Source organism: Pseudochaenichthys georgianus, chromosome 1 (genome assembly GCF_902827115.2).
Source record: "Pseudochaenichthys georgianus chromosome 1, fPseGeo1.2, whole genome shotgun sequence".
Lineage (NCBI taxonomy): Eukaryota > Metazoa > Chordata > Actinopteri > Perciformes > Channichthyidae > Pseudochaenichthys > Pseudochaenichthys georgianus.
This window is the reverse complement of record NC_047503.1, coordinates 37,921,095-37,936,014: the sequence shown is the minus strand read 5'-3', so window position 1 is coordinate 37,936,014 and position 14,920 is coordinate 37,921,095. Positions and strand designations below refer to the sequence as shown.

Below are 14,920 nucleotides of genomic sequence, written 5' to 3'. Positions count from 1 at the left end.
CCCCCACGGGCAGGGGCATGGGGTTTAACAGGTTTTAAAGTATCCAATGTGTTCGTGATTTTTTATGTATTTTCCTTTAGAATGGCAGGAAATTAGTATTCAAAGTTTTATTGAATTTTTGGTCCCCCCCAATGTTCACACCATGAATACGGCCCTGAATCAATTTACTCTGTCGGTCATTGCCGCAGCGCCGTCTGTGCACACATGAGAGCAGGATTTCCAATCCAGCTTGTGTTGAGAGAAAAAATTGTCAATAACGTTAAAAACGTCCTGTCCGGTAGTTCTCCCCGTGAGTTTATTGCAAAACAGAATGTGCTCATTCATCTCCAAAGTGTCTTTGTAACGCACAAACGCAATCAGTTGTGCTTCCCCACTGACATCCGTTGATTCGTCCAACTGCAAAGCAAACGTACCAGACGCTTTACATTTTTCCACCACTTGGTCAATAATGTCAATTCCCATGTCGTCGATCCGATGGCACACAGTATTATTTGACAACGGCACTTTCTTCAGGACATCAGCTGCTTTCTTATCGAGCATAGTTTCTGCGAGAATTATAGCAGCAGGCAAGATTAGCTCTTTGGCTATGGTAAATGGCTTTTTCGATTTAGCAACGAGTAGCGATACGGCATAAGATGCCTCCAAGGCCTTGGTTAAGACCGATGTGGCTTTCTTTAGTTTTTCTTGGCTTCCCTTAAATTCAGCCAGCTTTTGGTGAAAAAACTCTGCAGGCTTACTCACACAGGCAGGATGTCTAGTACTAAGGTGCCGATGTAAATGGGATGGTTTCATGCTATTATTAGAAAGCACGTCGCCACAGATGAAACACATTGACTGCGGTGGCTCTGTAGTTGTGATCGTAAACACGGAGAGCACATAATGTTCACCAAACTGACGATTCTTCAACTTCTCTGTTTTCATTTTCTTGAGAACGGGTTCTCCTGATTCAGCAGTATCACCTGTGCTGTTGTTTCTGGATAAACCAGCTTGACTCAGCCATTGATCCACAATGATTATGTTAACAGAAATTTTGATCTCAATAAACACCAGCGCATTCACTTGATAGGATGTTGATATTTTGCTAGCTAGCAAGAAAACCAGCGCGCCACGACAATGATGATGATGATGTAACACCTGACAGTCCGGCGGTAAGCAGTATAGTATAAAATATATAGATATTCATTTCATGATGATAAACATTGTGGAACAATGATGAAAAATGGGAATGGATGTGGCGACGTAAAACTGACACAAAACAACAACACACTTTTGCCAGCCAATTGGAGAGTTTCATCAGCAGCACGTGGTAAAAACCACCAATGAGCGCTCAGCTCGAGATACCAGCGAGCCGTTTCCCATCAAGCATTTCGCTTCCGCAGCTCGTGGAGAGCAACTGCGCCAACTCGCCTCGCCTCGCTCTCAAGGCTGCGGGCGTCTTTGTCCCGCGAGATTTCAAAGTCTCATGTGGGCGAGCCTCCAGAGCAAGTCGGACAAAATGACTAACCATCATGCAACGCACGAGCAAGACGTTGATCGCAACTGCGCAGGTCTGCGCAGGTCTTGCTTGTCTCAAACAAGCCTTCTATTGCTTCCTGGGTGCTAGAGTTGTATCCTCTGGAAGACAGCGACATTGTTAATCTATCTATATATATATATATATCTATCAATACATACATACATATATTTGTCATCACATACATATATTTCTCTTCTCATCCGACCAATTTTTAGGAACAAGATGTCCCCTCTCCTTGGACGTCCAATGAGGTAAATTTAAACTTGTATTACATTTATACTTTCACGCCATTTTGGTTAAGACAAAATTGACATTTTTTTCAAGCGTTTTAAGTGGAAGTGTGAAGTGAATATGTGGAATCTCAGCTTTCATATGATAACTAGTTTGTACAGGTTGCATGAAGCATACCATATTTATACGGCGAGTGTGTTAGCACCATAGTTAGCACCATGCTAACCCACGTCAGAGGTCCAATCATCAGACAAGCTCCCTAGCTTCGTTTGATCAGTAATGGCGTGTTTCCTCTGCAGCGCAGAGCTCGCTTTAAGCGTGCCGAGCCGTGCGGAGCCCGGTGGCGTTTCCACTTGGCCTAGTACCGGCTAGCGGGTCCTAATTCACAGTTTTTCTGGCCCCATAACATCGTGGCTCAAGGGCCATAAACAACCAGGCTGAGTCGGGATGAGTATGCTAAACTATGGGCTACAACTACAACAAGTGATTTAATTGTAATACACGTTTTAAAATGATGCCGAAGTAACAACATACAGATATCAGTTAGTAAATTTAGCGATGTTACCAATAGTATGATATGCCCACGGCTGTGATTGACAACCTGGACAGCCAGTCAGAAGCTAGAATGCCAACCTAGAGAGCCAATCAGAACCTAGAACGGGCTGCAGGGCTGGCCAGATTATTGCATTAGGATCGAGTCATATGCTCATGATATTCCAAGTTAAATGATATAATATTAATATCTCTTTTATGTTTTGGCTTGACTGGGGAATCTAGCCATAACAGTACAGTATATGAGCATAGTAGTGTGGGTACGTGTATATTTTTGTATTATATATATTTGTTGAACGCTGAACAAACAATGAGGTATATGTTTTTATGTATGTTGTTTTTCGTATTATGTTATGCACTGACACAAGGTGTGTGTGTGTGTGTGTGTGTGTGTGTGTGTGTGTGTGTGTGTGTGTGTGTGTGTGTGTGTGTGTGTGTGTGTGTGTGTGTGTGTGTGTGTGTGTGTGTGTGTGAGAGAGAGAGAGAGAGAGTGTGTGTGTGTGTGTGTGTGTGTGTGTGTGTGTGTGTGTGTGTGTGTGTGTGTGTGTGTGTGTGTGTGTGTGTGTGTGTGTGTGTGTGTGTGTGTGTGTGTGTGTGTGTGACAGAGTGACAGAGTGACAGAGTGAGTGACAGAGTGAGTGAGTGACAGAGTGAGTGACATCCATCCATCCATCCATCCTGATTGCAGCTGAGGACAAAGTGGCTATATAAAGTCCCGTCTGGTTTCTGGCCAAATAGTTCCCAGATCGGACCTCACGGCCTACCGTAGCTACTGTGTCACAGCTCTTCTCATTCGACACAAGCTATCTAAAGAGGCAGTGGTGGAGTTCCAGGTAAGTGTTTGTGACCAGAGTTGGGAAGTAACTAAGTACATTTATTGAAGTACCGTTAGGACTTCAACACTTTAATGATCAATCATTATAAAACATATCATATATGTTATTCTGAAATGGACCAATGTGCACAATCACTACTTTGACTGCCGCTACTTTAACTATATGTTGATGATAATACTTTTCTACTTTTACTTGAGTAACATTTTTGAATGCAGGACTTTTACCTGCAACATATAATTCTCTGGTACTTCTAAATTGACCAAAGTACAATTTATGGGCGTGTGCATGCGTGTGAACCAAATCATTCTGCCCCCTGTAAACCTAAACATTGGTGTCACCGCTATGTTCCCACCCTCACAGGTGCATGACTGGTTGCATAGAACCACAGGTAATGACGGTACCACCATCCGGCTAACCAGCTCCAAGGCGGCAGGGCATACCTTCACCCTCAGCCAGCAAGAGGACGAGGTAGGTCATTATATTATTCTTGAAATGGGACGACAGTCTTTTGTGTATTAGGGGTTGAACAGAGTTATGATGAGGTGTTTTTTTTGTCTCTTTTTTCATGTGCTTGTTCCACAGTATATTTGAAGCTGCTGGAGTGCTATTTCTGCCATGTGAGGGCTGAAGCCACCAAAGGCCTGACCTCAGGGCAGGGCAGGTTCTTTGTGGACTGTGGCGGCAACCCACTGACCAACATCTACTCTGACCTGCAGCGCCTCAGAAAGAAGTGAGTGACTTACTCAACGAGCATGTTTCAAACTGGGGAATAAGAGCTTTGCAAAAATGCATACTGCCAAGGCACTCATAGCAGTCCTCCATCAACACAGGTATTTGCCACAAGAACCTGGGGCTGCGGTGGACGAGACGCCCTCCACCTCCACAGGACCGGCCAGGTATGTGTTCAGACGAGTCAGCTGGCTGTTTTTTTGAGTAGAGGGGTGCCATATGGGAACTTATTGTGATGATGTAAAATTATTTAATGATTTCACAGTTTGAACTCCAAAAACGCTGTAATTGTTGTTGTTATTGTTGTTGTTGTTGTTGTTGTCTATTACTGTGGGACTCATGGCAGATATAGAAATGCTCAATGCAGAGCGATATAAAAGGAAAACGTACTGTTTTATGTGCGCTAACCCTGCAGAGGTAAATTATGTTGTGGGATCAATATAATACTGCCTTCACTATGTTGAGACTATTGATTGGTATACAGCAGAGTGGAGGCCCACTTTCAACTGCATCAGATGCCCGCTCGCTGTGTCCTTCTCATGTAGGGTGAACTGTTGGCCAGTGAGCGGCCCTGCAGTAGCGTTAATAGACATGGTGTTTATTTTCCCCCTCCAGCCGGCCAACACCGCCTGTAACCGTGGGCATTCAGTGGGACAGGTTTTTGGAGGTCTTTCCTGTCTCTCTGCACTCTGTGGCGCCTAGTAAGAGGCTGTGTGTAGGGGCCGGCTTCACTGCATACAGGCCCTTGTATAGAAAGTGGAGGAATGTGCAGCTCCTGGAGAGAATGTCCTACATTCTCAGTAAGTATTTTGCACTCAGGCAGTGTTGTGTTCCCCTTTTCTTATTGTTCCCTTGATTGCACTGCTCACTCGTTTAACTCGTCACACACAGGTCAGGCAATAGGCAGGCATGCCACACAACCCACCGAGGAGGCGGTGCGACGGTCCCTCACCAAGGAGCGCTGGGTTAGCAACACCCCCTCCGTACAGGATGTTGTACGTGGATGGGTCGCTCCTCTAGGCGCGCCAACATCCAGTCAGAGCCTTATCCGCTCTATTTCAGAGCAGAGCTGGCGTGGGCTTGCTGTCCGGGACTTTGGGGGGGAGAAGGGCAAAGGTGAGTGCCACTGCCTATATTGTGTGAAATGCAGGCTCATTTAAAAAAGGTAAATGATTTGAATGTCTCCATAAACACTAACGCCCTTCACAGCCGCGCGACCTCTGAGTCAGACGGCACTTCCCCCTTTTCTATCCTACGGGTACAGCCGTACAGCCACTCCTCCTGAACCCTGTTGTAACAACATAATAAACCTTTTGGGGATGCAGCTTGGGATGTGAGGACATGGCTTAGAAAGGGCGTGTCACCTTCTGTCGAACTCAGACTTCATTTTAAGGATATTTCGGCCAGGGGTGTAGAGCTATATTTGTTCAAGCACCGGATTGGCAAAACAGGAGAGTGTGTGCACCAGTCTGCCTTGATCTATGTATTCATGTCTGTGACTCTCACAGTATCTGCTGCCCGCAGCTGTTTTATAGAAGGGAAACCTCCTTCACTTCATGAAATCTCTGCAGCACCAGGAGGCAGCGGGAGGGTTAACTCAGCCTCTGAGAAGAGGAGCGCGCACCGCCTTTCACGCACCGCCTTTCACGTACCGCCTTTCACGCACCGCCTTTCACGCACCGCTTTCACTGTGTTTACCTTCAGAATCATTAGAAACGCTAAAGAGTGGTGTGGCTGATGTGTTTTAACCACACACACCTCTACACACACACACACACACACACACACACACACACACACACACACACTTTAAAAGCAGACTTTTGTTCCTCCATGTTACGTTGTTATTGTTTCACATTTTTTTCAAACGCTCCCTTTTAGGTCCATCTGCGCGGTTTTGTGCGCTGTGATGATTCGGCTGTACCTTTGGTAATGAATATTAAATATTGCGAGGAAATCTTTCCACCAATAATTCCAATAAGTAATCCAAAATGTATTCACATCAGGTTTACGAAAGTAACTGTAATCAGATTACTCGTTTTTCAAATGTAACACGAGCTGAATACAGTTACTTGATTTTTGTATTCTGATTACGTAACACTGTTACATGTATTCCGTTACAACCCAACCCTGGCCACACCCCACTGGGCTGGGCTGGGCCGGAACACTTTCCAGGACATGCCGGGGCCCTGCCTGCCAGTAGCTTTGCCGATATCTGTGTTGATAGGTAATAGATTAAGAGCGGTGAATCATCTTAGATACAGTTTATCTAATTTAGCAGTGATTCCATGTCAGCCACAGCTTGTTACAAAAAACCTGACTGATAGTGTGTTTAACGAACTTAAACTAGCTTTATTAAATGTCAAGTCTTTGGCAGGAAAAACATTTGTAATCAATGATTTTATCACTGAGCACAATCTCGATGTTATGTTTTTAACAGAAACTTGGATTGAACAAAATAACAGTGCAGCTGTTCTTATCGAATCAACCCCTCCCAACTTTAGTTTTATGAGTCAGGAAAGAATGCATAAGAAAGGGGGTGGAGTTGCTATTCTGTTCAATGATTCCCTTCAATGCAGGAAGACATCGTATGGAAACTTTGATTCTTTTGAATATGTGGCCCTTCAGCTGAAATGCTCCTCTCGAGCTCTGTTCCTAAATATCTATAGACCACCCAAATACTGTGCAAGCTTTTTTGATGATTTTACTGAACTGCTGTCTATAGTGTGTATTGACTTTGACCGTCTAGTCATTGTTGGTGATTTTAACATCCATGTTGACAACCCCCAGGAGAGAGGGGCTAAAGAACTGTTTTGTGTTCTTGATAGCTATGGACTGACTCAGCATGTGACGGAGCCCACGCACAATAAGGGGCACACTCTGCACTTAATTATCTCAAAGGGTCTGAATATCTCTAAGGTTGTGGTGACTGATGTTGCACTCTCTGACCATTCCTGTGTTTTCTTTGAGAGCTCTATTTCTGTTCACACAAGTGTTCAAAAAGAGGTAACCACAAAGCGATATTTAACTGAAAATACTAGGGAAATGTTTACTCAGAATTTTTCTTCCACACTTGCCCCTGCTAACATCTCAGTAAATGAGCTAGTAGATCATTTTAATTCAAAAATGTAAAATGTTATAGATGCCATTGCTCCAACTAAGGTAAAGGAAGTGACTGGGAAGAAAATATCTCCATGGAGAAAAGCCATGACCGTGAAAACAGAAAAAAGAGAATGTCGAAAAGCGGAACGCAGGTGGCGAAAAACAAATCTCCAGGTTCACTTTGAAATCTATAAAGAGAGACTTGGCCTTTATAATTTGGAATTGAAAAACGCACGACAATCGTTCTTCTCTGACATCATTACCAAAAACAAAAACAACACACGTGCCTTGTTTGCTACCGTCGACAGACTAACTAAGCCCCCAGTATCAGTAGCCTCTGAATTTCTATCCACCAGGGTGTGCAATGATTTTGCCTCCTTTTTCACTGACAAAATTCAGAAAATCAGACAAGCAGTCAGTGCCTCTGCATCAGGTACAGCAAATGTGTTGTCTCTGTGTCCACTTAACATCAAGTCAAACACCATGACACAATTCCATCAGATTAATGATAACAACTTAGAGGACATTATTCAACTTCTGAAATCCTCCTGCTGCTGCCTTGATATTATTCCAACAGGATTTTTCAAAGATGTTTTGCCTTGCATGGCCTCAGATCTACTTCATATAGTAAACAAATCTCTTCACTCAGGTATTTTTCCACAGGCCCTGAAAACTGCAGTCATTAAACCGCTCTTAAAAAAAGAATAATCTAGATTCTTCAGTAATGAACAATTACAGGCCAATATCAAACCTTCCATTTCTAGGTAAAATCATTGAAAAAGTTGTTTTTCAACAGTTGAGTAATTTCTTGCATTTAAATGACTGTTTTGATGTGTTCCAGTCAGGCTTTCGTCCAAACCACAGCACTGAGACTGCTCTTGTAAAGGTCTTTAATGACATCCACTTAAACACAGACAGAGGCAGAACTTCAGTGTTAGTATTATTAGATCTCAGTGCTGCGTTTGACACTGTTGACCACAACATATTACTAGATCGACGAAAACTGGGTGGGACTTTCGGAAACAGTTCTAAATTGGTTTGAATCCTACTTAAAGGACAGAAACAACTTTGTTTCTATAGGTAAATACACATCTGAGTTAACAAATATGACATGTGGGGTACCTCAAGGCTCCATCTTGGGGCCTCTTCTCTTTAACGTCTACATGCTACCACTGGCTCAGATAATGAAAAACAACAAAATAAGTTACCATAGCTATGCAGATGACACACAAATTTACGTAACACTTTCACCAGGAGACTATGCTCCAATTCAAACACTGAGTAAGTGCATTGAACAAATCAATGACTGGATGTGTCAGAACTTTCTGCAATTAAACAAAGATAAAACTGAGGTAATGGTTTTTGGAGCCAAGGCAGAACGTATAAAAGTTAGCGCTGAGCTTCAGCCTGCAATGTTCAAAACAACAGATAAAGCCAGAAATCTAGGTGTAGTCATGGACTCTGACCTGAGTTTCAACAGTCACATTAAAACAGTTACTAAATCAGCCTACTATCACCTAAAGAACATATATAGGATTAAAAGACTAATGTCACAGCAGGATTTGGAAAAACTTGTCCATGCTTTTATCTTCAGTAGACTGGACTACTGCAATGGTGTCTTCACAGGTCTCACTAAAAAATCTATTAGAAAGCTGCAGCTGATTCAGAACGCCGCTGCTCGAGTCCTCACTAACACTAAGAAAGTGGATCACATCACTCCTGTTCTGAAGTCTTTACACTGGCTTCCTGTGTGTCAAAGAATAGATTTCAAAATATTGCTGCTGGTTTATAAAGCTTTGAATGGTTTAGGCCCAAAATACATTTCTGACCTCCTGCTAAACTATGAATCATCCAGATCTCTCAGGTCTTCAGGGACTGGTCAGCTTTCTGTCCCCAGAGTCAGAACTAAACATGGTAAAGCAGCGTTCAGTTATTATGCTCCAAATATCTGGAACAAAGTCCCAGAAACCTGCAGGTCCGCTGCAACTCTTACTACTTTTAAATCCAGGCTGAAGACTTTTCTTTTTGTTGCTGCTTTTAATTGAACTATTCATATCTTAGACTGCACTGTAACTTTTATTAAAACTCCCGGTATTCCCAATGGCCAGTCCGCCCCTGACCTGGGGTATAAGACCGTTGGAAGTCACGCCCCTTCTCTCTCTATCCTCAAGCCTCTTGAGATGTGTGCCTCTAATAAATAACGCTGTGATGAATGGCTAAACTTGAACTGCTGAGATTATTCACCTTTCTGCTGCAGGAGACACAAGGTTTAAGTCTAAATCTGCTAACATTAGGAAAAGTAACGAAGTTTGAGCAGTGTGGGTTTTATATTAACAGAGTTACACATATTTCAAAACGCGAAGTGTAATAACTGCAGTTTTCCTCGCTGTCAGAATGACAAAGATCCTCAGTTAGTACAACTTATTAAAAAGATCAGTTCAATGCAACTAATGTCGTCTTAGTGTTATTGCATGATGTTAAAATTGGTTTGCCATGAATTTAGTGATGGATTGTAAATATTTGAAATGTAGCATTTAAGTGTTTCTCAGTTACACGGTTGTTGTTTTAATAAATCAGACACTGATGGTGCAGCGCTGCACTGCACCTCTTTATAGGCATTTTTTCCGTAACAAATAGTTTTTCGCGCTGATCAGGGGGTACTTGGCTGAATTTCTTTTCAAAGGGGGTACATTATTGAAATTTTGTTGAGAACCACTGTGCTAGCTTGTCAGAGAAGCTTTTTAGTAGCTTTAGGTGTGGGTTCTCGAAGGAGATGCTGCCTCAAGAAGATAACCTTTCGGGATTGTTATCTTTCCTTCAGGATTACCAAATATGAAAACAAGACAACACGATCAGGTAAGTAGCCTTATCATGCTGGTTATCACCTGTGTTCACAATGTGGAAATTGTGAAAAAGTGCACTATGTAGCCTAGAATTGTGCATTGTTGGTGTTGTATCTGTGTAAACAAGTAGTTGTTGACCTTCCCTTTTCCACCTCAAAATCAACTTCATACAGATACAGAACATGCAACCAGTTACATACTGCAATACACAATTATTGTAACTTCTGCAGGTATTAGGTGAGCCAGTGCACAACAGAACACATCCGGGATATCACAGGTTTAAAGACCTTGCTCATGCATCCATGTACCCTACCACATTATCTATCTCTTATCAGGGAGGCTGTGGCTCAGTGGATACTAGTGTGCTGGACTTCGAATCAAGGGATAGCAAGTTCGAGTCCCACTGCAGTCAGCATGTCGTTGTGTCCCTGAGCAAGACACTTCACCTCAAATTGCTCCTGTGGGGATTGTCCACAGTGCTGCATGTATGTAAGTCACGTTGGATAAAAGCATCTAACAAATGACATGTAATATAATGTTATCATTTGAGGAGAATATTTAAAATGAATGTAACAACAAAACAAGGACTGCAATTCAGTGGTCTCATCATGCATGTTGCAATACTTTGTATACGTTATTTAAGGTTGCATGGATATTCATGCAAATGTTTCTATTTTATTTTATATGAGCTCAAAGTTCTTAATTATATTTTTCTGGACATTACCAGCAGTGGAAATAGGATGAACATATTGTATACAGCGACTTGATCTTGAAGTTTCCAAGACCCTTCACTGACCACTTTCTACCTCTAGGTGGTGCTCAGTATCTTCTTGAAAATTGAGCTGCTCTTCTGTTCATTGGGCACTTATGCCTAACCATATATTTTAAGTTGTATCTAAACAAAATGGTAAAAAAGTAGTCAAAAATATATACAAATACAAGCTTTATTATTATTAAAAAAAATACAATATTTTTGATTATTGTCAAAGGGATTACAAGTATATGGTTCATGCAGCCAATCATGGACATCATATAGTCACATAATCATGAACCCTTTTTAATTATTGTGTAGTACTGTTACTGTGTGCATTTAATTTGTCTTGAAAAGTTATATCTGGTATATAAATTGAATTCTAGAATGGTGGTACGAATATTAATATTTTGTTCTCTCTTTGATATATGAGATACAATTAATTGAAATGTGGCGTGCCTCAATCAAAATACAATGCTTAATTTATGTTTATGGTAGGGACTGGTGGAAGTAATGTTTATTTAAGGTAATAAAGCACAATATTGTACAGCTGACACAAACACAAAGAATGCTCAAAACTCATAAAGGGCAGGTCAGAGGAAGGTATGATGCTCTGATGTCCTGAGAGGAAGGACTGCTGTAAATGGTCATGATCGATATACTTCCATCCAAAGGGCCAAGTCTTTAAACTTGGGGGGTGGGGAGAGGAGACGGGTGGTGCACTTATCTGGCTGAAATCAACACATGACACCACTCTCACACATGAGCCTCGGTTAGTTTACCCAGGAATTAGTGAATGGGAGTTCAGATGGAGGGTTTTCTAATAACGTTGTGCAGTAAAGTGAGCTCGTTCTGTAAATGTCTGATCCTGTTCGAGTCCCAATAAAACAGATCAACCCCCTCCTGTCCCATTAATCCCACACATACACATCTGTCCTGGTCACATGACAGCTATAACCACAGGGAACAATTAAAGATGGATGACATCATCTCAGTGTCTGGGTAAAGTGTCTGTCCCTGAATCCCCTGTGTGAGGAAGGAATTCCCAGGGTGGCCGTGTGTGTGTGCTGTACTTCATTTACAGCCATGTGACCTGCTGTTGTTATAAGCATTGGCTCTGGAAATGGTTTGGAATCAAATTATATTTTTAGCAATTGATTTTCAGACAAATCTCCTACGCAGAGGCCTTGTTCATGTCTTATTCATGTCATATGGTGTCTTGATACTAAAAGAGAAAATGCCAGACAAAGATATTGTCATTTTGTTTGTCACAAAGCTTTTTCACTTGTCTCTTATCATTAAGGCTGCAACTAAAGATTATTTGTATGCGGTCTACATCTTAGTTAATTATCTTCTTTTTGTTTATGGGTTGTTTCAACATATTTAAAAAAGTACCTCTTCAAAAGAGCATGCAAATAAACTAAATAATGCTCACAACAACACTCAGCACTGTTTGGCCAGGTAGCCCCCCCCTACCATACCAAATCTAACATGTATGCTGCACGTCACCCCCTCTCTCTCCCATGTTCTGTTCTAAACCAGTCAACAACACTACATTTTTTAACAAGGCATACAAAATAAATCCATGGCATTGCTAAAATGCTATGTGTTGCAATGTTCACCATCTTTGCTTTGTAAGAATGCTATAGACACTGGGAATTTTGTTCGTTTGTAAGGAATTTGCTCATAATGGACAAAATAAACATTTGATCCAAAGCTGAATGGATAAAATATTAAGGGATCATCAAAGTTATTACAATTCATCCCCTGAAAACCCCAAATGTGTGTACCGAATTTCAAAGTTATCCATCTAATAATTGTTGAGACACTTCAGTCTGGACAAAACATGTTGGACAGACTGCCATCGCCTTCCCAAGAGCTATTAAGTTACATTCTGCTGGAAAAATGCAATGCTTACGTTATCGAGGACATACTGGTAACCTTACATGTGTTTCACAATCACACATATCCAGAAGACCTTCAACAATTCATCAACCCCATATAGACTCTTAAATAATGTGCCACTAATGTGATAGAAATATCTGTTATGTTGGCATTAAATGCATTTGATCAGTTAAAGAATCTCATTATCCACTCACACCTCTTTGATTTTCTCTATGTCATTTAACCTCGAATGTCCTTGTGATTGATCCACTCGCGTGATCATTTTCACTGAAAACAATCAGTCATCAGCTTTGTTTGATGAGCGGTCTATTTTTGCCCTGCAGATCTGTCTTTGGAGCCCAAACCAGGAAGAGGTGATGTCATGATGGCTATCGCTTACAATGCTCCTACAGCCAGCTCCAGATGCACAGACACCCCCCCCCCCCCCCCCCTTCTCTCCTGAGGTATGACCTCAGCCTGGTCCTACGGAGGGAACATCTGCTTAATGATCCGCTGAGCAGGATGCAGGTTTGATCTGGCGCAAGATATTACACTGGAGAGAGGGGGAAATATTCTAGGCTTCATCCAGTGTAGCTTGGTGTTATTAGGTCACAGCAAGAGTTAAAGATGTGTTTGTCTCCTTCAGTGGTGGAGAGTAACTAAGTACATTTACTCAAGTATTGTACTTCATCGTTTTTTGAGATATAATTGAGTATTGAAATGAGTATTTCCATTTAATGCTACTTAATATTTCTACTTCACTAGGCAAATATTGTAATTTTGACTCCACTAAAATGATTTAACACTCCCAGTTACGAGTTACTTTGAACATATAAAAACACTATATGCTGATATGGTGCAGTACCGTACTTCTAAAATACACACTATTTCAGGTATCTAAACTTGATTGACAAACTACAATACTAAAATGGTCTTATATGTATAAAAAGAGGATAATACAATAACCGTAATATAATACTGTGATATATTCATTCTGTATAATGAGTACTTTTACTTTTGATTCTTGAAGTACATTTAGCTGATAATACTTCTGTACTTTCTATTATTCTAAAACAGGTCATTGTGCAGTTTGAGTACTTTTGCTTTTGGTACTTTAAGTATATTTTGAAGTATATTTGACTCGTAATGCAGAATTTTAAGGCCGTATTTGTACTAAATGATCTGAGTACTTTTTCCAACACGGATTTCCTTGTATACAAATGTATAATAATGAATTCACTAAGATTGATGAAAATATTTTTGAGACTACTTGCCCATTATTTTGTTCCAAAGCCATCGAAAATATCTTTGGCAAGAAGATCCAGTAAAGTACTGGATGTACTGCTTGAAAATGTGACCCTGACATTCTTCAGCGCTGCTGTCAGATGACTCTGACTATCTGCTCAGTCTGATGAGGATCTATCACAAACATGCTCAAATTAAACCTTTTCTTAAGCGTGTAAAGCTTGTTTCTTGGCTTACGTGATCTCTTAATGGTGCCACACTCCAACACATAAACGTTATGGTTTGTAGAGAATAAACACACATGATAGATAACATGTTAATTTGTAAGCTTAAAAGGTGCTGGTGTGTGTATATTGTTAACTTTAAGACAGAGTCTAATCAGCTACTAGCTGTATCCCAACATGGACCCTACAAATAAAAGTGTTAACAGTCGTGTCCAGGGGCGGACTGGGACTAAAAATCAGCCCGGGACTCTCGACCGGCCCACCGCGGGACCGCAAGTAAATACCGCTAGTGAATTGTCACTGGTCTTGTCCTATAACTAGGCAACAAGGCAGTCAGTGTATTTACATAAATGTAGACATTTATTTTAAAGTAAAACGGAGAGCTTGAAACTAAATAGTCCTGTTGTAGCCCTGTTGGCCTCCGGTGTAGTACATGTCTTGCTTTCTATCTTTATTGCATACCATCGTTCTCAATGTGCTTTATTAGTCCGTCCATAATAAGAAAAGCGCATCCGAAGCATAATTTAATGGTTTACGATGTTGATGGATGATCATTTATGTCTGTTTCATTCATTTTTTTCAGGCCCATGAAGTGAAAATGACAAAGTGATTTGTCTTGCAGGCCTCAGCAAGCCTTTGCTCAGCAGCTGATGTCAGAAGGATCTTCAAAGGTGTACCATTTCAGGCACGAATTCATTAATCAAACAGAAACCCCCTGAACCTGATGCCAATTCTGTTGTAAAGCTGTGTACCCCTGCTATTTAGAGTTTCAAATTTCACTTCACTTCCATGTCTTTGTAAAATGAATGAAAACTCACACAAACACTGGTAATACCATCAAATGCAGTAAATCTTATCAGGACCAAAAGACCCTTCCTTGGTGAAGAAATGCTTCTGACAGTGCACCTGTACAGTGAGGGGCAGCTGGCCAACATACAGGTGAACTGCCATGTGTCCAACAGCGTCGGCAGTTGGTTGAAGTTCATAGTGTCACCACCCCCTTGAGC

General features: G+C 41.3%; 1 long non-coding RNA gene across 1 annotated transcript; it reads left to right on the top strand.

Annotated features, from left to right (window-relative positions):
• The first annotated feature begins 3,075 nt into the window (after positions 1-3,075).
• Positions 3,076-3,859, top strand: LOC117452022 (uncharacterized). The gene is made up of 3 exons (XR_004552758.2): positions 3,076-3,132; positions 3,496-3,603; positions 3,729-3,859. It is a non-coding gene; the product is annotated as an uncharacterized lncRNA (long non-coding RNA).
• The last annotated feature ends 11,061 nt before the right edge of the window (positions 3,860-14,920 follow it).